We start from the raw sequence: 25,755 nt of genomic DNA on the forward strand, positions 1-25,755 counted from the left end.
CACCAATTATGGTTGTTTTGTTGAGGATCTGCTCTGCAAAGCTCCTCACACTGGCATTCCAGAAGTGGATCTCCCAAGGCTTTGTGTTTATTTCTCCCTAATACAGACTAAAACAACACAAGTAAGTGAAATAGAGACGTTCAGTTAAAATAATCATATACTTTGTCAGTACATGGTCTTATTTACTCACATATATTTAAAAAAATTAAATGCCATGCTAGTGTGTTTAGTTGAAAATATGTAATTTTCTTTTACAAACTCATCTGGCAAGAACATAAAAATGCAATTGGCTTAAAATGAAGTCATTTTCAGCAGCCTTATCAAGTATTTTTTTATTCCCAATGGTATATTCAAAAATAGTGCAATCTTGCTCTCACAATCTTCCAAACTAGAGCCCTCATATTCTTTGAGTATAGGCAAAACTGGTTGTGTTTTTTTTTTTTCATAAAAAATAATCTTAGTTCTGTCTTTTTATAGTTTTTATAAGCCTAGAATCTGGATAATATTCCATCAGGGCTAAAATATGTCAGGCTTTAAAATTTTTACAATCCCAATTAAAAAGATAAAAAAATCTATATTGCCATCTGCTTGATTTTATCTAAATAATGCACATATCTTTTCAATCAGCCACCCAGAATTCTTGCATTTTAGGAACTCTTAGGAGTGTTTATATTTTATTGTCTTTTTCCAAGTCCTGCCCAGAGTGCTATAGAAATGATTAATATTCCAGAGAACTGTGCTGAGATATGTTATTTATCTAGTTTCTCAAAAATCAGAACTCTGCTTTCAAATCAACTCAGATCCTGAAAAATTACAAGCATAAAATATATATTACTTACAAAAATGTTAGACATATTCTAATTTTACTAATGCCAGTGATAAGAAACACCTAGTGAATGTCTTTACATTTTCGGTAATATGCATTCAAAAAAATTACATCATACAATGTTTCTTTTTCATTGCTATAACACCTCATCATCATGTAATAGTAAATTTCTGTAGATTCCCAGAAAGTAAGTGGTTCATGAGCCTTCTTAATCACACTCCTCAGTATTTAATTACATCATAGAGCTGTTAAGATTTATTAATAGCTGAAAATCATTTTGAATTTGAAGAGTGTCAACAGTCTGATCATTATTAATTTATATGGAGAAATGCAAGACACTATAAACAAAAATTGAACTCTTTCCAGGACCAGGTGCATTTTAAAAATGTAAATACGGAAATGCAGATAAAGTCTATGTTATTCTAATCTATAAAAATTGTTTTTATAAAATTATGATTTATTACTTTAAAAACTAAATTAGAATAATTAGTAGGTATATATTTGTTCAATACAAGACTCAATGTATAAATTTTGGGCATTCTTATGTTTTGGTGATTTACGTGAAGGAATAGCTTCAGAATCAACATTTCTTCTTTGTGTAATAAATTCTAACAATCTATATCGCAAACACTCGAGAAAAATAAGCAAATGAGTAGTTGTGACATGCTATTCATTTTGATATTTTTTTAGAAAATTTATTCTGTTTATTAAAAGAAATAAAACAAAAATAACACATTAACACTAAATCAAAAATTTGAGACATAATTCATTCTGGCCTCTGAGAATCCAGTTTTGAACTAAATCTTCAAGTGAATGATGAAGAGCTTTGACCTCATGACCTATGACTGAGACTGCGATAGAAATACCAATATATAAAAAATCCAAGTGTATGCAGAAGTGTATCACACCTGATCAGTATTACATGTTTTCATGCAAGTATATGTATGTGTATATTTATTTTCTATATTGATAAATAACCCAAGTTCAAGATTACTTTTTCCTTCACTAATCAAAAATTCTCAAATATATGATTCTTAAAAGTCTGTATTATAACCAAACACTAATAATACTAAAAAAATACATCTGGAGATTAACAAGAATTTGGGTCAAAATTTTAGTTAGTATTACAATTATTAATACAGAAGTGAAGGTTTCATTTATGGGAAGAAAAGGCAGTTATTGGGCATATAATGCATAACAACAGATGTGAAGAATTAGAAAATGCTACTGTACTATATCCATATTTACAGGGATTTCATTTTATTAAACTCAACTGAAGGCTTAGCTATTGTTCACCTCTAGGCTTTGCCTTTAGATTGGTTTTGGAATTGATGTATATTCTGGTCAATATAAATGGATCTGAAATAATGTTTTCATAGTATTTAGTCAAAGTATTATAGTCACAAATGCTGAATGAATGTTAAATAGAGGTAATTGGCATAAATTTCAACTGTGAATTCTATATAAGGTCAGTTCTAACAAAACTCATCTCTGAACAATGAAAGTTAGTAAGAGATAGAAAAGTCATGTAACTTGAGGGGCAACTTAGATTTTTTAGGGGAGCGGTATTCTCACATGATGTCTTTCTAACTTAATTTTGTGTGCATGATTGTGTATAGTAATGTGTATGCACATGAAAATTTGAGAATCACCAAACTACTAGAGTAAAAGAAAAAACAAGTGAAAGTCTCTATCCAGGTACCAGAACTTCCAAATGATCCTACCTTTAAGATAACTATTTAATCCATAATGGATAATGGAAGGAAACTGTAGATGATTAGAATAGGATTCCTACTAGCTTGACTTTAATATCCAACCTCTGCATCGTGCAGATGCCAGAGCTTAAATAGCCCTCATGTTTCTAGAGTAAGTACGGAATGGGTACTGAATTCCCAGAGCTTGGGCTTTCTCAGTGGATTTACTCGGCTATGATGTCTTAATAATTATTCCTCTTTCATCTTCATAAATGTTAGTACATTTTTTAGAGCCACCACTCTGATGTTGCTTGAACACACAAGGCTTTTTTTTTCCTTATTATGTTCAGTTAGCCAACATTTTTTTTTTTTTTTTTACACGTAGCCTGAGAGGATTTTATTACGACGTGGGGAAGTTAAGAAACTTACTCTGCTGTCGGCTGCAGCCTTCAGCTTTGTGAGGGACCTGTGAGGAGCCCTTTATTCCACTACACAAGTAAGGGGGTGGTTGTTGGACTGGCCTTGGCCTCTCAGAGGCAGGGGCTGGAAGGTGAGCCTGCTCTTATAATTCCTCATCTGCCTCCCTAGCTCAGTCGGGGCACCCGCCTTACCACCTTCCTAACAAGGGCCCGGGCTGGGAGGAATGCATCCCCGGAGGGGGATTAAAACCCCTAAGGGACTCTTGTGGGAATCAGAGAGTTGACACAGTAAGAGAGACCTGGGACCAGGCCCCCAGTATCTGTATGCCCACAGGGACTGGGCTGACTTCATCTTTTGAGCTTCCTTAGTTCCAGGGAGCCCTGCTTATTCCTGTTTCTGTGTAGCTAACCCAGGGTGACATGGGACAAATTAATCAGGCCCTGGCTCCAATGAACTGAGTTTCTGGGGTCAGAATTCCTCTGTGACGGGAGCCTGGAATTCCTGACACATCCAGAGAAAACTGCTCTCAGAGCACTTCATCTGGCCCAGGAAGGCAGTGGCTCATTAGTTTTCGATGCAGTGTTCAACGATTCATTGGTTGTGTATAACACCCAGTGCTCATCACAACACGTGCCCTCCTTACTGCCCATCACAAGGCTTTTTTCACTTCATGGACTTGCTGTTTCCTCCTCCTCCTGAAATATTCTTATCCATTAATCTACATAGTTCAATTTTTCTTCTTCAGCTCAAATATTATCAAAACACCTCCCAATACCAGTCTATATATAACAGCCCTCCCCCAGCACTACCGATTTACATTCTTCATTTTATTTTCCCATAGCACTTGTTATTATCTGATGTTTACTTTTTAGTTTATAGTTTATATCTCATACTATAATTTAAGCTCCATGTGTTCATGGATTGGCTACTTGTTTGCTACACATTCCCAGACCATAGTAAGTTGCCAGGGCCATAGTCAATTTTCCATAAATAATTGCAGGATGGAAGAATAAATGAACAAATTAAAAATTGAATGTGAATTAAATAAGACAATGCATTATAATCTACAGTAAGTTAAGTGCATGCATTGCAACTCTACTCCCATGCATTCTCATGTGTGTTTGTGTATGCATACATGATCCTTATTGCATATTCATTTGAGAGCATGAAACATTTGACTCACACCCTCAAATTCTTGTGTATTAGTCTTTTTAGTGTCAAAGAACCATTACGTACCACTGTATAAAGAACAAAAGAATAGAGAAAATTAATGAATCTAAACACTTTCTTTGAAAAGACAAAATTGGCCAATTACTAGTCAGGCTAATAAAAAAAAAGGAAAGAAGACACAAATTACAATATCAGATAACAAAGCGTGGTTATGAGTACCAAGTACATAGACATTAAAAACATAGTTAAGAAGTACTACAAATAATTCTATGACTACAAATTCAGTAACTTAGATGAAAGGGGCCAAATCTTTAGAAGATACAAACTAGCAAATGTACATAAAGTTAACTAAAAATCATAACATTTTATTAAATCTACGTGTAATATGGACCTTCTGAGTTTCACAACTGATCATTCAAGTCTGTCTATAAGGGTGGGATGAATAAATCTTGTTACAAATTGGATGCAACCTTCAAGTATATGTTATGTTTTTAGGCATGAAACTTACAGAAAGAGGAAGCAGAAATTATTTCCAGTGCTGGAAAAAACCTAATGCTTAAAACAATTTCTCGTACAGATCTACCTAAGTGGCTAAAATTTCACCCTTACATGTACATTTTGTGAATGTGCTAAAACATGAGCATTTCCAGGAGATACAATTACGCAGTAATTGGTACTTGGAGAGATAACACATTAGCCATTTCCAGTCAGTACTAATGCGGTGTAGATTAGGTTATCAGATTTTGGAAGAGGAATGAGACAGAGGATATGATTTTTGGCAAAGATGAATTAAGTAAAATAAATACAAAAGCAAAAAATGTATAGTAATTCTTCAAGTAAATTCTTTCAGTGGACATTATTGCCTTCAGTCCTCCATACTGAGCTCCTTTAAACATTGCATTTTGATATTGACTAATATTTTTCGAATGTACTTTTCCCTTCAGCTCACTGAATGATTTACAAACCCTTTTAAGAAGCACGGCCTCTCACTCTTCCGTGTATTTGCACAAGATATCCTGAAATGACCTTTTACCACTTCACCAAACCAGATCGACTCCATTCAAGTATCCCCTGAAGATTTTTGGGTTCATTTCTTCTAACCATGGCATCCTGTGATTGCTTCTAGAACACTATTTATCATATAGAATACAAATTAACTAATGGGATTGAGAAACCTTTGTGATTAGGAACTATATTTTGTTTTGTTTTGTTTTCATGTTAAGACCAAATCACCAAATCCAGGATCTGAATAAAGAAGGAGCCCAAAAATGTTTGTCGAAAGAGTGAATGATTTGAGAGGGCATGAACTTTAAAAACAAGATGTGGATATTTTCTATTTCAGGGGAAAATGGTTTGTAATAGGAAAGACAAATAGGTCCGTCATCAGAGCACACTGACAGCTAGTGAGACTAAGGTCTGCTAAAATACAAAGGCACACAGCTTCATGAACAGCATGGCCCTAACCTTGGGCTTAACATTGATTAGAAATGGAAAAACTGCACCCGAGAGTAACATAGTTCAGAAGAGAGGAGAGAGCTTCCAGAACTAAAGCCAGGAAGGCTTTCAGAAGGGCAAAGTAGAAGACATACAGGTGGGGGGAAATTTGAAGAGCTAAGACAGAGACTTCATTCTTCATCCAGAGACTGGCAAAGGCAGGATCTAAGAGTTTTGAGGAATCTATGAGGTAGAAATTAATCAATTCCAGAGGCAAAAAAAAAAAAAAAAAAAAATGAGATGGTGGAAATGGTTGGGAAGGGAAAAAGGATAAATATCACAATAGAAATATAAGCACATTCTGGAGAAGAATGAAGATCCCATAAATCTTGGCATAACTTTCATGAAATCCTCTTTTGGACTGAAGGATGATCAGTTTTATCAGTTATCAACGTAAGATTGTGTTAAACTGATTGACAACATGAAAAGAACTAGAACATTCTAGGGGCGCCTGTGTGGCTCAGTGGTTAAGCGTCTGCCTTCAGCTCAGGTCATGATCCCAGGGTCCTGGGATCGAGCCCTGCATCGAGCCCCGCATTGGGTCCCACATCGGGCTCCCTGCTCAGTGGGAAGCCTGCCTCTCCCTCTCCCACTTCCCCTGCTTGTATTCCCTCTCGCTGTCTCTCTCTCTCTCTCTGTCAAATAAGTAAATAAAATCTTTAAAAAAAAATAAAACATTCTCAAATAACATTGAGGAAGGGAGCATGGAGAGATCCTAGGCCCAATTCACTATTAAGAAAAGTCCAGGAATATCCATGATTATCATTAGTTTCCAATTATCTAGTAATAATTTATGTGTTTCAGAGAAGTAAGAATTAGGGTATTTTAGAAGGTGCTCCCCTTCCTATCGAACAGCCAAAAGGAGTGAAATAACTGCATGCAAGCTAAATACTTAAGTGATGCTGGAGAAAAGAAGGGATGAAAAAAAGCTTACCTGGGATTGAGACTTGGCTCTAGGGACTTAAATAAACAGAAATGTATCATGAATAATGAATAAATAACTGAAAAAATGAAAAATGAACATGCATTAAATGTCATTTTGTCGCCAGACTTCACGTCAGACATTTTCCCAAGTATAATCTCAGTTACTCCTCTCAAAAATTATATGGACTAAGAATTTTGTAGGTAAGATCATTCAAGCTCAAAGAATGACTTGGCTTAAGATCATCTAGTCAGGAACTGACACTTCTGTGTCAGAAAGCCAGATCTGATTACAAGCGTCATTCTGTTCCCTCCATTCCTTCCTGCCTCTTCCCTCCCGTTGTGCTCTACTGAAGGGCAAATGGGTATTTGAAATCTCTGAGACGGTGGAGAGAAAAGTAACGAAGAATAATTTTACTTGCATCTCAATTTAGCTAGGAGCAAAATCTCAATCAAAAATGTCATCAGAGGGGCGCCTGGGTGGCTCAGATGGTTAAGCATCTGCCTTCGGCTCAGGTCATGATCCCAGGGTCCTGGGATGGAGCCCCATGTCGGGCTCCCGGCTCAGCGGGGAGCCTGTTTTTCCCCCTCCCTCTGCCTCTCCCCCTGCTTGTGCTCTCTCTCTCTCTGTATCTCTGTGTCTCAAATGAATAAATAAAATCTTAAAAAAAAAAGGTCATCAGAACATTTCTTGGAATTATTTAGCCTCTGTATTTTTTAGAATAAACTTGGTGATTGTTTTTCATTTGAAACCATTAATATTTGAATGTCAAATGATAAAATTGTTAACATTTGATGAAGCATTTAATTCATAGTTTCAATTAATTGTTATGAATATAGCTCTTTAAGAAACTCAGTATATATGTTTAAGGGAGATAAAATAAATTATATAATATTGAAATATAACTTTTTTTTAAGATTTTATTTATTTATTTGACAGAGACACAGCGAGAGGGAGAATACAAGCAGGGGGAGTGGGAGAGGGAGAAGCAGGCTTCCCGCGGAGTAGGGAGCCCAACGCGGGGCTTGATCCCAGGACCCTGGGATCCTGACCTGAGCCGAAGGCAGACGCTTAACTGACTGAGCCACCCAGGTGCCCCTGAAATACAACTTTTATTTAAAATTTGTTAATTTGGGGGCTCTGAAAACCTATTCGATATTTACAGTGGTGGAAATATAGTCATTTTGCTTGTGAGGGGACATTTAGCAATGCCCTTTTACAGTTTTTTTTCTTTAGTACTTGGAAATAGACCTAGAAGTAACTATATCAGAGATAATCATAAAATAGTTGACACAAATGATTTAATGAAAAATCACACATAGAATGTAGATTATTAGCCTTAGAACATTGACTGCAAAGAAAACTATTATCTTAAGCCAAAACATTGAGATATTAAAACACTCTCAGAGTAAAAGTAATGATCTCTATTGTATGAAAATAAAAACTGGAAGTTCAAAAATTAGAACATAATAGAAAGACAAGATAACATTCAGCATGTTCTAAGGAAAATCAAAAATTTATTTTCATATATAGTATAATGGTTTATATCATTTTAATGAGGCTATATATACTCTGATCTGTGTACTTATAAATATACTAATCAGAATTATGGATTCAAAAGCATAGAAATTCAGGATTCTTTAAATATAATCAGCTCGTTTTTCCAAGTGGTATTATCAAAAATTTTTACATAGACTTCTATGAATTTTCAAAGTTCTAGAAGAATTATTTATGAATCAAAACAAACTGATAGATTTTTACTTATTACTTACTGTTCTATCATATAAATGTTATAATTTAAACAAAACAGTAATAGAGCTAGTTGACAATTGCAATTGGAAGTAAATAACAAATTAATAAAGGAATTAAGACTAATTAAATATTTAAATAAAAGATGTATGAAGAAAAATATAACAATATGTTTATAGTTTATCATTTTCTTCCTGTCCTCTTACATAGCAATTTATTTTCACTCCTCTTTAAACCTTTTATTGGATATTTAAATTTTGAAGGCTATATTTTTATGTGTTCTTAAGAGACTGAAATGTAAGACTTTTTTTTTTTTTTTAAGATTTTATTTATTTGACAGAGAGAGAGAGATAGAGCAGGAACGCAAGCAGGGGGAGTGGGAGAGGGAGAAGCAGGCCTCCCCCTGAGCAGGGAGCCCGATGCAGGGCCCAATGCGGGGCTCAATGCAGGGCTCGATCCCAGGACCCTGGGATCATGACCTGAGCTGAAGGCAGATGCCTAAAAACTGAGCCACCCAGATGCCTCTGAAATATAAGACATTTTTAAAGAAGAAAATAAATATGGTCTAATTAAACAGGCATTACCTACATTTAATTAAAAAATAACTTTGTCATGGATCTTTCTGTCCTGTAAGAAAGTAGAATATTTTTCTGTTCCCTTTTCAAATAATACTTCTCTGAACTGCCTTCAGGATTTAGGACATACACCTGTTCTTTTATGTAATAGTAAACCTGAATACAGACAAACTAAAATTCTCTTTAACAAGCAGCTTTGCTTTTATCAAACCCACATTACACTGATTTCTGGTGTCAGTCAAATGTGATGACATTAATGTAAATATCCTCTCTGTGAAAGTGTTTGAACATGGATTATTTAGGATTTTACTTACTAGCAACAGCAGGTTTTTGGACTTGTAGGGATTAGTTTCCATCTCTCCTAAAATGTTCCTCTTTGTATCTACAGGCTTGTTTTGGTAGGCCAGCAGGATGTCAGTCAGGTTCTTTACATCTATAGGTTTATCATATAGACTTTCCCTGTCTAAAATGTCATCATTTTAAACATTTCAAAGTACATTGGATGTCATCATAAGGTAACTCTATCTCAGGGAAAATCATTTTACAGCACAGATGTAATTTGAATTTGTTAAATCAAAGTTAAATTCCAAGTAAGTTGCAGTTTCAGTAAAGAAATTGGAAAAGTCATATTTAACTTCACTGCCTTTTTTTCTGGTAACATCTCTTCCTGCATCCTGAAGCAGTCTTATTTCTAAAAATGAGTCATTTTCTTTGTGTAAGTTTTTGTAACAACCTACATGTAACCTTGAGAAACTCAAGTGTAGTCCGTTCATCCTTTTCTTGGCACCTCAGGGCCTCTTCAAAGATCATCAAACATTTTAAGGAAACAATTGTGAGATTCAGTCTATATGTGTGTGTTACCATCCGCTTCTCCGCTATGCCCAATCCCAAATTATTTTCTGCATATTGTGCCAAATAATTTGTTTTGATCATTTGTCTTCCTAATGTGTTTATATATGTATGTCCTGCCATTAAAATAACAAAGTTGTTGAGGCTTCATTTTTGGTGATATCTGGGTAATAGTATTTTTTGGTGATATCTGGTATTAGTTTTATAATTGTTCTTATACTCATTATTTGAATTCTTGGAAATTCTTGGAAAACATAGCCATAATATTCACAATATTAAAATCAAACTACCATGAAAGACTGAATATACAAATGGACAAGGGCCAAACCATACATGACAATAGAACAATGACCCACATCTTCTGCAACAATCAGCCCACGGAACCAATCCACATCTCTGCAGCAATCAGCCCAGAATGGTCAGGATTTGGTCAATAACTGTCAGCTCCTCTAATTTTTGCCCTTGCTTCCACAGAGAAAACCAAATACCCTTCCCAAACCAATTACATAGGATGTTCTGCTGATATTTAACCGACTTCCAACTTTCTTGTGTCAGTAACCTCTAATCAGGGCATACCTGAAGCTTTTCCTTTTATCCAGTAGAAAGCTTTTCAGTACTTCTGCCTTTTGAGTTTCTGCCAAATGCAAGTGATGGTTCCTGATTCTCATGCTATAACAAGCTCTGAATAAACAGACCCTGTCTGTTCTCATCTGGGCAATCTTCATTCATTTCCACAAACAGTATCTCAATATAAAGCACAACAATTAATCCATGGGCAAGTCAAAGACAGATTGGTAATACTCGCAATTACAACGCACTGAAATTTCACCCTGAAATTGCATCACTTGGAATGATCCAACAAAGGATGATCCATTATTGTAAAATGCAAATCATAGTTGCTAACATCAGTGGCCAGAGGTATAACTGCAACAACTCTGAAAGGCAGGTAGTCTATGCTGTCTTCATTTAACACTAAAAACAGGGTTTATTTTCTTTCAGTCCCTATTTTTTGGGTTGGCTTTTCAGTTTGGTTTTTCTCCCTAACTTCCTCACCTGAAAAATGAGATTTTTTACATCCTGGGGCAGTATCTCTAGGATGAGGGACTTTTAGTGCTAAATGAGATTTTTACTCTTAGGGTGGTATTACCGGAATGAGAGACCATCAAATCTGGAAAGTTGGTTGATTTTGTTGTTTGATTGATTTTTGTTGTTTATCATATTATCATCCGACCAGAATTACAAGCTAGAAAAATCTGTCTGCCTGCTGGATTTCTATTTGTCTCATCCTTCATATCCAACCAGTTTCCCAAGGTGGGTTCTGTCCTCCTGAGGCAGGTTCATCATAAATGTAGTATAAACTTTGGGGCCTCTTGCATGCATGGACTCCTTCCAACACTCTGAGAGGGGCTCTAGCAATGTGCTCATTATTCATATGTTTTAATTTTTCAAAAGTAATCATCACCGTCAGTTAAGATGGCTGCCTCCACAGTGATTTTCCCTCATCACACTTCCCTTCGTGTGGAGTAGTGCCAGGGTAACCACAAAACATGCTTAGAATCCAGCTAAGAGGCAATTCAGCTGGTAGTACTTCAGTTTTGTGTTACTGGAATATATCAATGTGGTTTATAGTCACTTCTATGAATGGTTACATAATTGCTTGCATTCCTGATGTAGGAATAGCTTCCAGAAGTACTCCTTTCATCCACTATGCTGACACACCCAACAGCACAGCAGTAAGGGGAAAAGCCATAAATGTATCACTGTGTGAAGATGCCCTCTGGCATGGGCCACTACAGCTGTGAGAATGGAGTCCAATATGGCTTAACATGTACAGGACCAGGAGCTAATATATGGGAAATTATTCTAATTTTCAAACATAATTTTAAAAGAATATTTGGTTCCCATAAATGCCTAATCAAAACAAAAGCTATTTGTGGGTAGAACTATGATTCACAAGGCAGCATGCACAATTATTATAAACCTGCCATATTTTTCTTCCTTTTTTTGATTAAAAAAATGCTTGAAATAAAATTTATCAGAATTCCTGTGTTTTGAGGGCACAATCTGCAGCAGAACTGTCAGCAGCAGATATAACTGTGTGTAAAGCCACAATTGTTTTGCATCGAGACTATCAATTTAAAAAATCAATCATCTGTAACAAAAAAATTCTTAATTTCCTCTAAATCTTTCCACAGAAAATACTATTACAAAATTACTGTCATATGAAGATATTAAAGAATATGCATCCAAAAATTTATATATCTATTATATCACAGATATATAATATATGTATTATATATCTACATTAGAGCTGTCTCAGGAAAGTAATTCATAGAAATATTTGGTTATTTTTCAGAATTTTATAAAATTTGTAATATTTGTCAGCCTTTCAAAGTTAGTCATCTATCGTGTTTCTTTTCTCCTTATAAATAAATGTTGGCTTTCATATAAAATTTTATATTTGTCATTTTTCTTAGAGAGAGCTCTCAATTCAAGCCTCAAGCCTCACAAAGCTTGGTCTACACATCTCTAGAATCTGTCTCGTCCCCTTCACCCTCTTTGCTCTGGTTCAGGAAGACACCAAACAAAATGTCTAACTAGCAGGTCTCCTTACTTCAGTCTATCGTCCCTGCTCCCACCGGGGTTAAGGTTCTAAAATACAAATTTATTTATCACCATGGAATGCAAAACAATGTCTTTTACATGGTGCCAAGAACATTCCACAGTCACCACTTACCAAACCAAGCTCTCCTCACCCATTAGCTACTTGAACTATCTCCTCACAGGGGACTACTCGCATTCTCTCACCTTCATGTTGGAGCATGATGCTCCCCCTCTCCATGAGGGAAGATCTGATTAGTCCTTCAGGGTCAGCCTCAAATACTACCTGCTCAGTGAAGATTTGCTCAACTTGTCCACTACTTATATGCTCTCAAAACATCTTGTTTATTTTTTACCTCTCATCTTTCACTTCATATGGCATTTTCGTACTGATACATATGTATCTCCTATTAATTTGTGAGTTTTTCGAAAGCAGGGTCTTTAACATGTCACCATATCATGAGTGGAACATGATGCTTGCTTGACTTAGCACTCATTCATATATTTGTTCATTCATTAATCATGTGTATCTCTTATCTTACCTGCTATGTGTATCACACATTGTTCTGGTACTAGAGATAAAACCTGTAGTAAATTCACAGTAGAATGAATAAATGAATAATTATCTTCTGATTTTGTCATAAAGATAAACATATTGCATCTTTACTTCAAGTCCCTTCATGTCATTGTCATAGAACTGATAGAGAATATTTCCTCTTGTATTCAAAGGAGTGGCTGTGATATAAAAATAGAACTGAACTGGGATCAAAAGACCTGGATTTGAGGTTCTGGTCTATACTTAAGGTCTGGGGATCTTGAACAAGTCCTGTGAATATCTCTGGTGACAATTTTCTTCTTTTTAAAATGAAAAAAAATATTTTATACCTTACTGACACACAAAGAATTAAGTGTTATAATAGATGGGGAAGTGCTTTGTTAACAATTGTTTTATGCAAATGTTAAGGTCCTATTGGTTTCAGATGAAAGGTGTTACTGCTCTTCTGCATCTGGTAATACCTTTCATTTACACTTTCAACAGCAAATCACTGCATTTATTTTTACTGCCCACCTAGAATGAAAACCACCAAATATCACTTGCTCAGTCAAAGTGCAGTAACACTCTATTCTCAGAGATAATGAAATTGAACTGAATCTAAATGGGAATATGTTTTGCTAAATCATAGTCACAGTCCTAAATGTGAATGTCAAAATGGAACTATAACTCTGGGTAGAGTCAACTCCAGTATTTATCAGACAAAAGGTAGTATTTTACCTTATAATTTTAGTAAGTGTAAAATATGTTAAATATTTTTTTCTCTTTTTCTCTTTAGAACTGTTGGGGTCCACTTTAGAAGAACAGAACCTGGGAAAATACATACTCACACTGCTTGATACTTCTGTTCACCCTAGGTAAGATTAAATGTGTTCCTCTTATCATCTTTTAACACAGCTGTATTCTTTGTAGTTAACAACCTGCAATCTGATTTAAAAGAAGTGAGGATTTCTCTAAGTCAGTCAGAGAAAGACAAATACTGTATGACTTTACTCATATGTGGAATTTAAAATACAAAACAAACAAATAATCATGGGAGAAAAAAAAAAAAGAGAGAAAGGCAAACCAAGAAACAGGCTTTTACCTAAGGAGAACAAACCGATGGTTACCAGAGGGGAGGTAGGTGGGGAGATGGGTTGAGTGGATGATGGGAGTGAAGGAGTGCCCTTGTGGTAATGAGCACCGGGTATTCTATGTAAGTGTTGAATCACTAAATTCTACACCTGAAATTAATATTACACTGTGTTAACTAACTGGAATTTAAATAAAAACTATAAAAAAGGGGGAAGAGAGGATTATCTTTTGAAATTTGAAATAATTTATGAGCTGCTTAAAAGGATGTAAAGCCATACCACAAAAAGTTATTGTGTAGGGGTGCCTGGGTGGCTCAGTTGCTTAAGTGTCCGACTTTTGGTTTCTCCTTGGGCCATGATCTTGGGGTCATGAGATCGAACCCTGTGTCAGGCTCTGTGCTTAGAGCAGAGTCTACTTGAGTTTCTCTCCCCCCTCCCTCTGCCTTTCCCCCAACCCGTGCATGCACACACACTCTCTCTAAATAAATAAATAAATCTTTAAAAAAAATTTATCACATAACATTTTTATGCTTAGAAAAGTAAATAAATAGAACCTTATATAGTAGAATAATTGTATCTTTTTTTTTCATCCTATCAGTACTTGTTCCCTATTCTGCTAAGAAATCCCCTACTCTGGGGCACCTGGGTGGCTCACTCCATTAAGCATCTGACACTTGATTTCGGTTCAGGTCATGATCTCAGGGTTGTGAGATCAAGCCCTGCATTGGGCTCCATGCTGAGCATGGAGGCTTCTTAAGATTCTCTCCCTTTCCTTCTGCCCCTCCCCCAAAAAGTAAATAAATAAATCTTTAAAAAAAAGAAAAAGAAATCCCCTATTCTTTTTTTAGGGAAATGGTTGAACATTCGCTCACACACATTTCACAGTGGAATTAATCTCACTACTTATGTTTTCTGAGGTGAGCATGTGAACGAGACAATGTCAACAGTCTTTCTCTAGGATATTTCAAATAAAAAAATAAGAGTTGTGTCGTTTCCACTAGTGAAGCTGAAAAGATGTGAACCTTGGAGCTACTAGCGGCCATAATTGCAACTTAATTAAGAAAACCACCCAGAAAGGTTTAAGGAAACAAATACACAGAGACAAAGAGACAAAATAGTACAAAAGCTGAGAGATACAAGAAATCAAACTCTCGTAGCTTGACAGAAAGCAAATTTCAGAATGAACTACAATCAGATACTAAAACCACAAGAAGAGAGGATATGTCTGAGTAATAAATCAACAGAAATAAGAGACTAAAGGTAAAGAGATTAGTTTAAATAGTTGTTGGACCAGAAGATAGGCCCATGGAGATAAAGCATGTTCCAGAAGATGCATCAGTTTAGTATTTTCTTGTAATGCAAACTGCATGAATATTCAAGGGCACTACATTTATTTAATTCAGCTGTTCTTATGATCAGTTTACACTGCATCAACCACGTGACGATATCTTCTCTATCTCCAGTGGTATTCTGCGCTTTGGTTCTATTCAAAAACAAGCAATTCATAGAACTCATAGTCTCTTCTCTCTTATAATGGATACAGTCATTAAGGACACAGTAGTCATTTTCAGACCAAGAAGATGGCAGGAACATGCTAAATATAGTAGAGCAGGAAGATAGGAGATTGAGCCCACCCCTAGATGATCCCCTTGAGCTCTCTTGAGCAGTGTGCCACCCCTAGCTGATTTATCTGTAGAGATTTTGTTATGTAAAATGAATAATCTCCTAAGCATTTAAGCCCCTACAAGTCTGGAGTCTGGTTGCTGTTGCTTACAGCTATATGTACTCCCATTATAACAACAAGGGTTTACTCCCCCCTGGAGCCATATAGATCTCCCTCAAGCATCAACTCCAAGAGAAACCCTCTCTCTTCCAAGACCCATTGTCTTTCTCCTAACATTTTAGGTGGCAAGTGGAAGTAAAACAATTATGTCTGACTATAGTCAGTCTTCCCTCCTTTGGAGTAGCAGTGTTCATAATATGCCATCAGTTAGTGAAATACTAAGATAATACATGATTTCAATGGACTCATTTGATTGCTATTACATACTGAAGAGATTGTAAGTCATTTCATCACACTATGGAGGAATTTAATTTTCCACATCTTTAATCTTAATACCTTGGTTTATTTAAAATCAGATAACTCAACTATTTGAAAATTAATTTTATTATATAAGTCAATGTAGTATGAAAGCAATTCTTAAAAGTTGATTTGGGTCTTCTGTGACAATTGATCTAATATCAAATATGATTAGAGTCTAAAATTGGCATGACATTTTCAAAAATAAATTATAATTCCTTTTTAAAGGGAAATAGTTGCTAAGTCACTTAGAAATTAAATAAATATTATCTCATTTTTAATTTTAAAAAACAAAACATTTCATCAAGATTATTATTATCATATTTCCCTCTCTTTGGTCTTTTAAAAAATTCTCATGTCACCTCAGAGTCATTCTGTTAGAGTGATTTTAACATTAAGTGCTATGGCTTTCTTTAACTTTCTTTTCTTTTTCCTTATTCATTTATACTAGTGAGTGTTGCATTATATTATATGGGTACTATACTGATATTTAATTTTAGCAGCTCTGTATTTCCCTTTCATATTGCAACAGACTAAATATTGTGTCTACCCCCCCCAAAAAAATTCATGTATTGAAATCCTGACTTACTGTGTGATGATAGGAAGTGGCACTTTGGGAGACTAGGTCATGAAGGTGGAACCCTTATGAGTGGGAATAGTGCCCTTACAAAAGAGACCCCAGAGAGCATTTTAATGCTTTTTCTACCCATGTGAATATACAGTGAGAAGTCTACAGTCTGCAACTCAGCAGAGGGAGCTCACCAGAACTAACCATGTTGGCACCCCCTTCTCAATGGACTTTCAGGACCCAGAAACTGTGAGAATTAAATTTCTGTTGTCTGTAAGCTACTCAGTCTATGGTACTTTGTTACAACGGTCTGAACTAAGACACTTATAAAATTGAAATGACTAATAATGAGCTCCTTGCTTATAACCATTCTCAAAATAGGAGCACATGACTACCCCACAGTAAGAAAATCATGTGATTTTCCCCCACTTTTCTCTCATGGCTTGAATTCGTATAGTTCACCTTCCTCCGTGACTGATCTTGACAGCTAAAATACTGTTCCACACAACCAAATCACAATACATTTTCCCTCCTTTCTCCTATTCCTTATCCTTTTCCCTTTCCCCCATCTAACGATTATATCTCACCAGTCATGTGAATTTGGAGATTTCTTGTATGAAAATTTATATTTTTCTTCTTTGTGTCAGTTTCCAAATAGTATATCAATTTCCTGCCTAACTTCCAAAAACCAACTCAATTATCACAAGGTAGCCTTAATGTACATACATAAAAAGAGAAATATTCATTGTTTCAGTAAGCTTTTAAAACATTTCATGATATATTATTTACCCATTTGTAATGGGATCATGTGTTTGAATGTCTGTTCCCCAACTAGATTATGATACTCATCTCTAGCTCAGAAATGTCTCTGGCAAACAGAAAGTTTTCATATATTTTGACTGAGTTTGATTGTAATAGACTTGAGATCTGGGACTAAGCCTTCTACCTCCTTTATAACTCTTGAGGAAAGTTAATAGCACTCAGAATATATTTAGCAGATGCTGAAAAACAGAAAATGAGGCTAGACTGAATATCTGGCCTTAAAATTGACTAACCATTGGTCTTTCCATCCTAGAGAAAGAGTTAGTACATTCTCCTTTATTCTTCCTACTAATTATAACTAAAAATCCTGGACAAAATAAATAAATATCAGAGAAATTGAAAAGCAAATAAAAGAAGGCAAACTAGGAATTTTATGACTTGAGGAATGTCCTGAAGTGAACTCTCTGTTTTTTGTTTGTTTTGCCTCCTGTATATTCTAGGCTGGTTAATAGAGAAACCCATAAACTAGAGATGCCAATGCAAAAAGATTTTTTTTAAAGCCCCAAGAAAGCATAGCATCTTTATACAAAGACTGGGAAAAGAGTGACCCTGTAAGACATAACTCTTTTGATTCCCCTCCAGGTCTGGAATAATGAGATAAAAGCTGTGCTGTGCCTCACTGTTTCTCCACGGGGTGCCATAAAGACTGTGGCTAGAATGAAGAGGGGAAATCGGAGGGGGAGACGAACCATGAGAGACTACAGACTCTGAGAAACAAACTGAGGGTTCTAGAGGGGAGGGTGGGGGGATGGGTTAGCCTGGTGATGGGTATTAAAGAGGGCATGTACTGAATGGAGCACTGGGTGCTATATGCAAACAATGAATCATGGAACACTACATCAAAAACTAATGATGTAATTTATGGTGATTAACGTAACATAATAAATAAAAAAATAATAAAAATTAAAAAAAAAAAGAATGCTGTCTTCCATCCCTGCCCTACACTAAGTAGGCAGCATCCCTACCTCTTCCTGCCATGCATTGTGGAGACTATGTGTCAGAGCCCTAACAACCATCCTCAGACTGCACTAACATGAGCAAAGGTGCATTCCCCCCACGCCCGTCACTGCCAACACTGAGCATTGTGGCTACAGAAACTAGAATTAAACTATGTGAATAATCCCAATCTTAAGTGAACATCGGCAAAGAAATAGCACCCTTTCGTCTTTCTGCCATGTATTATGGAGATTGTGAAATGGGAGTCCTGTTGACTATCCCAAGCTTGCTATCAATGAATGACCACAAAGATGAAGCACCCGACTTCCGCCCAACTAGAAAGTGGAAGTCGTGCATAGGGAGAGGAAGGGAGCTGCAGAAAGGGAATCTGTGTATAAAATTCTGGGCAGTTTTCAGGGTGACCTATGCATGAAACCAATTAGAATCACAAAGCAAAATATTTGAAAACCAATCTATGGTGCAGAATATTACCAAGATTTCAAATTTGTCACTCAATGAAAAGCACATAAACTGAGTAGACCAGAATAGCACTGCAAGGTTTTGAAATCTCAATTAGTATTTAAACTACAGCCCACAAAAGTGGGCCAGGACGTGCATCCTGAACTTTAGCATGTAGATTACATACTGAAATAGAAAATATAAATAGAAATAGTCTTATAATATGACTTAAAATTTCCAGAATATATTCCAAAATTATTTACCATATTGACAATCAGAAACATCAATTTGAATTGAGAAAAGAAAATCAACAGACAGCAAATACAAGATATATCAAATGTGGTAATTATCTGACAATGATTTTAAATAGGTATACCATAAAATACATAACTATGACAAGAAGTTAGGAATGCTCTGGAATCAAATAAAAACAGAAATTTTGGCAAAGAAATAAAAGATATAAAGAAAAAAAACAAATAAAATTTTAGATTGAAAAATATTCTTCAGAGGGCCAGAACAGATTTCTATCCTGATTTTAGTGGAATTTATACAAATCTATACATGTGATAAAATTTTTATAGAATTATACAACAACAGCAAAATGTAAAAAGAAAAAAGAAGTACATGTAAAAGCTGGTGAAATCTTAATAAAGTCTGTAGTTTAGTTTATAATTCTGTACCAATTTCAATTTCCCGATTTTGATAACAGCACTGTGGTTTTTCTAAGATGTTATCATTAGGGGAACCTCGCTGAAAGGTACACAGGAACTCTGTACTATTCTTGCAACTTTATTTGAATCTAAAATTATTTCAACATAAAAGTTAAAACATTGACTCAATATAGAATTTGGAATGGTATTTGGTGTGAATTCTTAACTCTAAAAGTCTTTTTCCTGCTTCTACCCTACGTCATCTGTTGCCTAAAAACCTCCTTTCTCATTGAGAGGCATTATAAATGGAAAAGTGCCACTGAATTACTTCCCACTGACTGTAAAACAATCATATTCTTGCTTGGCAACGAGCCCAGGGTTGGACAAGCAGTTACTGAAAACAAAACAAAACAAAACAAAACCAAAAACTCAAGTGGAGTTTTTATTTGAAATTTCCCCTGAAACAGAAGGATGGGCATCAATGCAGGATGGGACGTTCATTTTTTGATAGAATATAAGCATGGGTATAATTTTGCCGAACTAATATAGGAGATTTCTTGTCAAGCTTCTAAGAAAAGTGTTAAAACAATGATACTCTGAAACATTTGATTTATATGTAATCAATATCATAGAAAATGGTGAAATTTAAACAAGCACTTAAAAATCATTCCCTAAGCAAGCTACTGTTCCATTTCAACCAAGGAACTGATTCTATTTGGTGGCAGTATATTCTCATCATGATTAATAAAACTCTGAATTTTAGCTATATAAATGAAAGACATAAAATGACAGATTTACTAAAGTAAACATAAACATAAAGCAGATGGCTTCATGTTCCTGCAAGGTCTAGATAAAACTAAACGTGTTCCCATCAAATTAACTTCTTTATTAACATCTCTTTACTCAAAAATTTCCAAAATTCAAGTTGTGACTCAGTTTTGTAAAATAAGCAGCACCTGGGAAGTAGTGATGAAAATAAATTTATTTTAAGGATTTAGAATTCACATGTAAAAAATTAATAATGGTAAACTTTACCTGAGCCCTATTTTCCCAGAAATCAGTTATGTATAAGAAACCCCCCTACATGTTTGTTTTTGGAAATCTTCCCTTCCCAGCATTTGTGTTTCAGGAAACAATTTACCATAAAGAACCACATTTCTCCATAAGACTTAGGTAAGACTCACTGTCTACTATTTTATTGACTCCCATAAGACCTGGAGACAAGTTCCTGAAATATGAATAATATATACTAAACATGGATCCTCTGGATTCTTATTCTTTGTCTAAAGAATGACTAGCTGTTGCACAGCAAAGGAAACAGTCAACAAAACCAAAAGACAACCGACAGAATGGACGAAGATATTTGCAAATGACATATCAGATAAAGGGCTAGTAGCCAAAATCTTTTTTTTTAAAGATTTTATTTATTTATTTGAGAGAGCGAGAATGAGAAAGAGAGAGAGCACATGAGAGGGGGGAGGGTCAGAGGGAGAAGCAGACTCCCTGCTGAGCAGGGAGTCCGATGCGGGACTCGATCCCGGGACTCCAGGATCATGACCTGAGCCGAAGGCAGTCGCTTAACCAACTGAGCCACCCAGGCGCCCCTAGCAGCCAAAATCTATAAAGAAGTTATCAAACTCAATACCCAAGGAACAAATAACGCAATCAAGAAATGGGCAGAAGACATGAACAAACATTTCTGCAAAGAAGACATCCACATGGCCAACAGGCACATGAAAAGGTGTTTAACATCACTTGGCATCAGCGAAATACAAATCAAAACCACAATGAGATACCACCTCACACCAGTCAGAATGGCTAAACTGAACAAGTCAGGAAACAACAGATATTGGCGAGGATGTGGAGAAAGGGGAACCCTCCTACACTATTGTTGGGAATGCAAGCTGCTACAGCCACTCTGGAAAACAGTATGGAGGTTCCTCAAAAAGTTGAAAATAGAGCTACCCTATGATCCAGCAATTGCAGTCCTGGGTATTTACCCCAAAGGTACAAATGTAGTGATCCGAAGGGGCACGTGTACCCTGATGTTTATAGCAGCAATGTCCAGAATAGCCAAACTATGGAAGGAGCCCAGATGTCCATTGACAGATGAATGGATAAAGAAGATGTGATATACACACACACACACACACACACACACACACACACACACACACACACACACACAATGGAATATTATGCAGCCATCAAAAAAGATGAAATCTTGCCAGTGGATGGAACTAGAGGGTATTATGCTAAGCAAAATAAATCAGAGAACGAGTTGTCATATGATCTCACTGATATGTGGAATTTGAGAAATAAGGCAGAGGATCTTAGTGGAAGAGAGGAGAAAAATGAAACAAGATGAAACCAGAGAGGGAGACAAACCATAGACTCTTAATCTCAGGAAACAAACTGAGGGTGGCCAGAGTGGAGGGTGGGGGAGGGATGGGGTGGCTGGGTGATGGATACTGGGGAGGGTATGTGTTATGGTGAGTGCTGTGTATTGTGTGAGACCCCTGAAACAATACATTATAGGATAATAAAGAAAAAAAAAAAAGAATGACTAGCTGTGATGAGAACTGTTTGTCTCTCTGAAAAGAACTAGACACAGAGATAAGCATTTCCCATTCAGCTAACTGATAGTGACGTCCCCTGATTATAAAACAATCGCAACTCTAAATCCCCCATCACAACACTCTACTCTTCAGATCTGGAATACTTTCCCTATTACAATAACTGAAAAATGTCTCTTTAATTTTGTCTTTGACAACATAAAATGCAATAAGATATTTTGATTTTTGTTTTATAATATACTGTTTTGTATAGTAAATGATTCTTGTGATCGTAAATTTTAATGTGTCAACTTAGTTGGGCCACCAGGATGTCTAAATTAAATATTATTTCTGGTTATGTCTGTGAAGGTGTTTCCAGATGATATTAGTATTTGAATCAGTGGTCTCAGCAAGTAAATTATCCTTCCCAATGTGAGTGGGCAATATCCAGTCTATTAAGGGCCTGAATAAAACAAAAAGAAAGGAAGGGGGTATTTGTTCCCTTACTACTTGTCCATGTGAGCTGGGGTATCAGTCTTCTTCTGGCTTTCAAGCCTTTGGACTCAGACTGGAATTATACCACCAGCTTTCCTAGGTCTCCAGCTTGCAGACAGCATACTGTGGGTCTTCTCCGCCTCCATAATTATTATGGGAGCCAATTCCTCATAATAAATATACAGGATTTTTTTTCCTCTTTTGGAGAAAGAACCCTAATGCAATTCCAATGCAAGATTTAAATTTTAATAAATTCTAAACTAGTAGCACAGATTCTTATTAATGTACTTTAGAAAGATTGCAAGATAGAACCTAAGCTGTATAAGATGACTTGCCACCTCAAAAGCAATAATGAAATCAACTTTAAAAACCAGTTTAGGGCGCCTGGGTGGCTCAGTTGGTTAAGCGACTGCCTTCAGCTCAGGTCACGATCCTGGAGTCCTGGGATCGAGTCCCGCATCGGGCTGCTTCTCCCTCGGACCCTCTTCCCTCTCGTGCTCTCTGTCTCTCATTATCAATCTCTCAAATAAATAAATAAATCTTAAAAAAAAACAGTTTAGATCTTTTCTTTAAAAGATTTTATTTATTTATTTGAGAGAGAGCATGAGAGGGGGGAGGGTCCGAGGGAGAAGCAGACTCACTGCTGAGCAGGGAGCCTGAGGCGGGACTCGATCCGGAGACTCCAGGATCATGACCTGAGCCGAAGGCAGTGCTCAACCAACTGAACCACCGAGGTGCCCCAAACCAGTTTAGATCTTAAAAAGCCGTTCTCAGGCACTCAGAATATGTCCTCAGAGAATAGTATCATAGGTCAGGCAAACAAGAAGGAAATTTTCCTGTCAGTTTAAGCCTATACCATTAATAAATAAAAGAGAGCTTTCTTATTTAGAATTTGTAATTCTACAGTAATTATTCCAAATATATTTGGGGTCAAAGTAAGTCCATCTTTTTAAGAAAGCAGAATTGGGAAAAGACAAAGAAACTCTTTTAGTCTCCCTCCTCTATGTGCGGTGAAGATATGAAAGATTCTGATACTGAAATCTCTTTTCTTTTTAATTTTCCAAAGACAAAAACAAATACATAAAATGGAGTGGCCCTTGGAGGTTACTGAAAAGAATCAAGTGTTGTGTTATGCCTAATACAAAGAGAGAGAGAGAGAAAAACTTCATTCATTTTTGAGGGGAAAAGTGTGCAAGTGGCAAAAGATAATTTGGTGGAAAGTGTGAGCATAAAAAAAAGGAGTCTATTGAAAATGGGAAAAGAGAAGTGTTGATTGAAAATAGTATATTTTCCATCATCCATTCATCAAAGATTGTTGGGGTAAATGTAGAGCATGAAATCAGCCATAATACCTGGCTTGCTAAAATGTAACACAGAGGCTGCTGGGGGCAGGGAAGTTTTCTAAGGGCAAAAGGCCTTTGGAATACTGCGGCCTGCGTGACCACAACCACTCTGCCTTAGGAATGCTGTAGGGAGTTGCCTTCCCTGAAGTTTTCTTAGCCTAAACAAGCCGCCCTGCGATCTAAGAGATGTATGCATTGTCCCCTAGGCTATGTTTGAGAAACAGTGATAAAAATTTATGATTATCCTGAAGGCCCAATAAAAGCAGGAACAAAGAAGAGCAAAGGGTCTTCATCTCTTGAGTGTTGACCTCCTTGCCTTCTCCTGTCTTTCACAGCAAAGTTTGGAGTAATCTTTCATCCTTCGGTACAGGGATTGCTGGCCATTCCTGGCAAAGGATGAAAAGATAATATTTTCATTGAAAACTAATGCTGATTTTGTGGACTCTTACTCTTCATTACTCGATAACGGTGGCTAAAGCCTATAGGTTACATGCTTCAATATCTATTAAATCTACCTCCTTCTCTCCTTTTCCATTGTAACTCCCACAGTCCAACCCACCATTATTTCTCACTTAAATCATTGCCACACATCTCAGATCCACTCTAGCTCCTACTCTCAACCAAATCTCTTTTTTCCACTAGGGTTAGAATTTCTTTTTTTTTTATTTCAAATGTGATTCTCTTTTTTTACATACTAAATGAATATCTTAAATGTCTCACGTTGTTCTTAGATTTAAAGTCTAACTTTATTAACATATCCTATCTGATGTTAAAATTCTTCCTGCTTCTCCTAAGGTCATTAGATAATTCCATCACTGAATACAAATTAGTCACTCTGTGCTTTTATTTCTGTAACTGCCATTCCACTGTTCCTCCTCAGGGTCATGGCACATATTATTCCCTCTGCCCTAAAAGTGTTCTTTTCTCACTTCCTTTTTTTCCACCCTAGATTATTCTTAATTATCTTCACTTCTCCACAGAATCTTTCCCTGGTCATTCCTCATCTCAAAAATTAGATTCAGTTTATACTCACATAGCAATCTTTACATTCATGGCACTCATCAAATTATAAATAAATACATACATATTTTTGTTAAAATATGATATCAAGGCAAACTGGCAGAAGTTTTGTTTGCATGACAGTTTCTTTAGAAATCAGCTGTTAAATAGTGAAGACCTTGAGTAGTAGGATACTAAGATTAAGACCTTTCATTAAATTCATAGGAGATTGTCAAAAGACAACTACTTCATGGAGAGATACTAAGAATGAAAGAAGTGTCTGAATGACCAGTCAAAAGTGCTTTGACTCAGCCCAGGAGAAATTGTTCCACATTATTAAGTGGATGAAAGAGGGTTATAGAAAATCTAAAAGAACAAGTTACCCTTTGCAGAGCAAAATGAAATAGTTGTAAATGTTGGCTGAGTGAGACACATTCTTTGGCAACATTAGAGACAAGATCAGCGTTTCAGAAAAAAATTTGCAATTCAGAAAAGCAATAAATTATAGAGCAAAACTAGCAACAGAAGTCAGAAAGATTTTACAACTATTTCTGGAAGCCATTGTCAACCATTCTGGAGTGTTTTAGGAAATTTGGAAATGGTTATGCGAGCCATTAAATTCTTCTTCTTAAAACTTTAATTAGCTTTGTGTTGGAATTCTATGAAATGTAACACAAAATGTTACTAAATAAAAGAATTACTCAGATAATTAAAGAAAATTGATTTTTGTTTCCAGTGCAACATGTATACCTAGGGTTTTATCAATGTAGAAAAGTGGATAGCCCTTGGATAAAATATGAATTTTGTTGGAAAACTTAGCTGGGGGGATGGAAGTAAAGGGAACTCCTGGGATGGGAGGGAAACAACCCTGATCTAAGCTTGAATTAACAAGAATGGGACAAAGGTGGGTTTTTCCTAAGGA

At 36.0% G+C, this 25,755-nt stretch overlaps 1 long non-coding RNA gene across 1 annotated transcript; it reads left to right on the top strand.

Moving 5' to 3' along the window:
* The first annotated feature begins 13,643 nt into the window (after window positions 1-13,643).
* Window positions 13,644-18,112, top strand: LOC113919364. Its single transcript, XR_003518972.1, has 3 exons — window positions 13,644-13,710; window positions 16,729-16,823; window positions 17,979-18,112. It is a non-coding gene; the product is annotated as an uncharacterized LOC113919364 (long non-coding RNA).
* The last annotated feature ends 7,643 nt before the right edge of the window (window positions 18,113-25,755 follow it).

Source organism: Zalophus californianus, chromosome 3 (genome assembly GCF_009762305.2).
Source record: "Zalophus californianus isolate mZalCal1 chromosome 3, mZalCal1.pri.v2, whole genome shotgun sequence".
NCBI lineage: Eukaryota > Metazoa > Chordata > Mammalia > Carnivora > Otariidae > Zalophus > Zalophus californianus.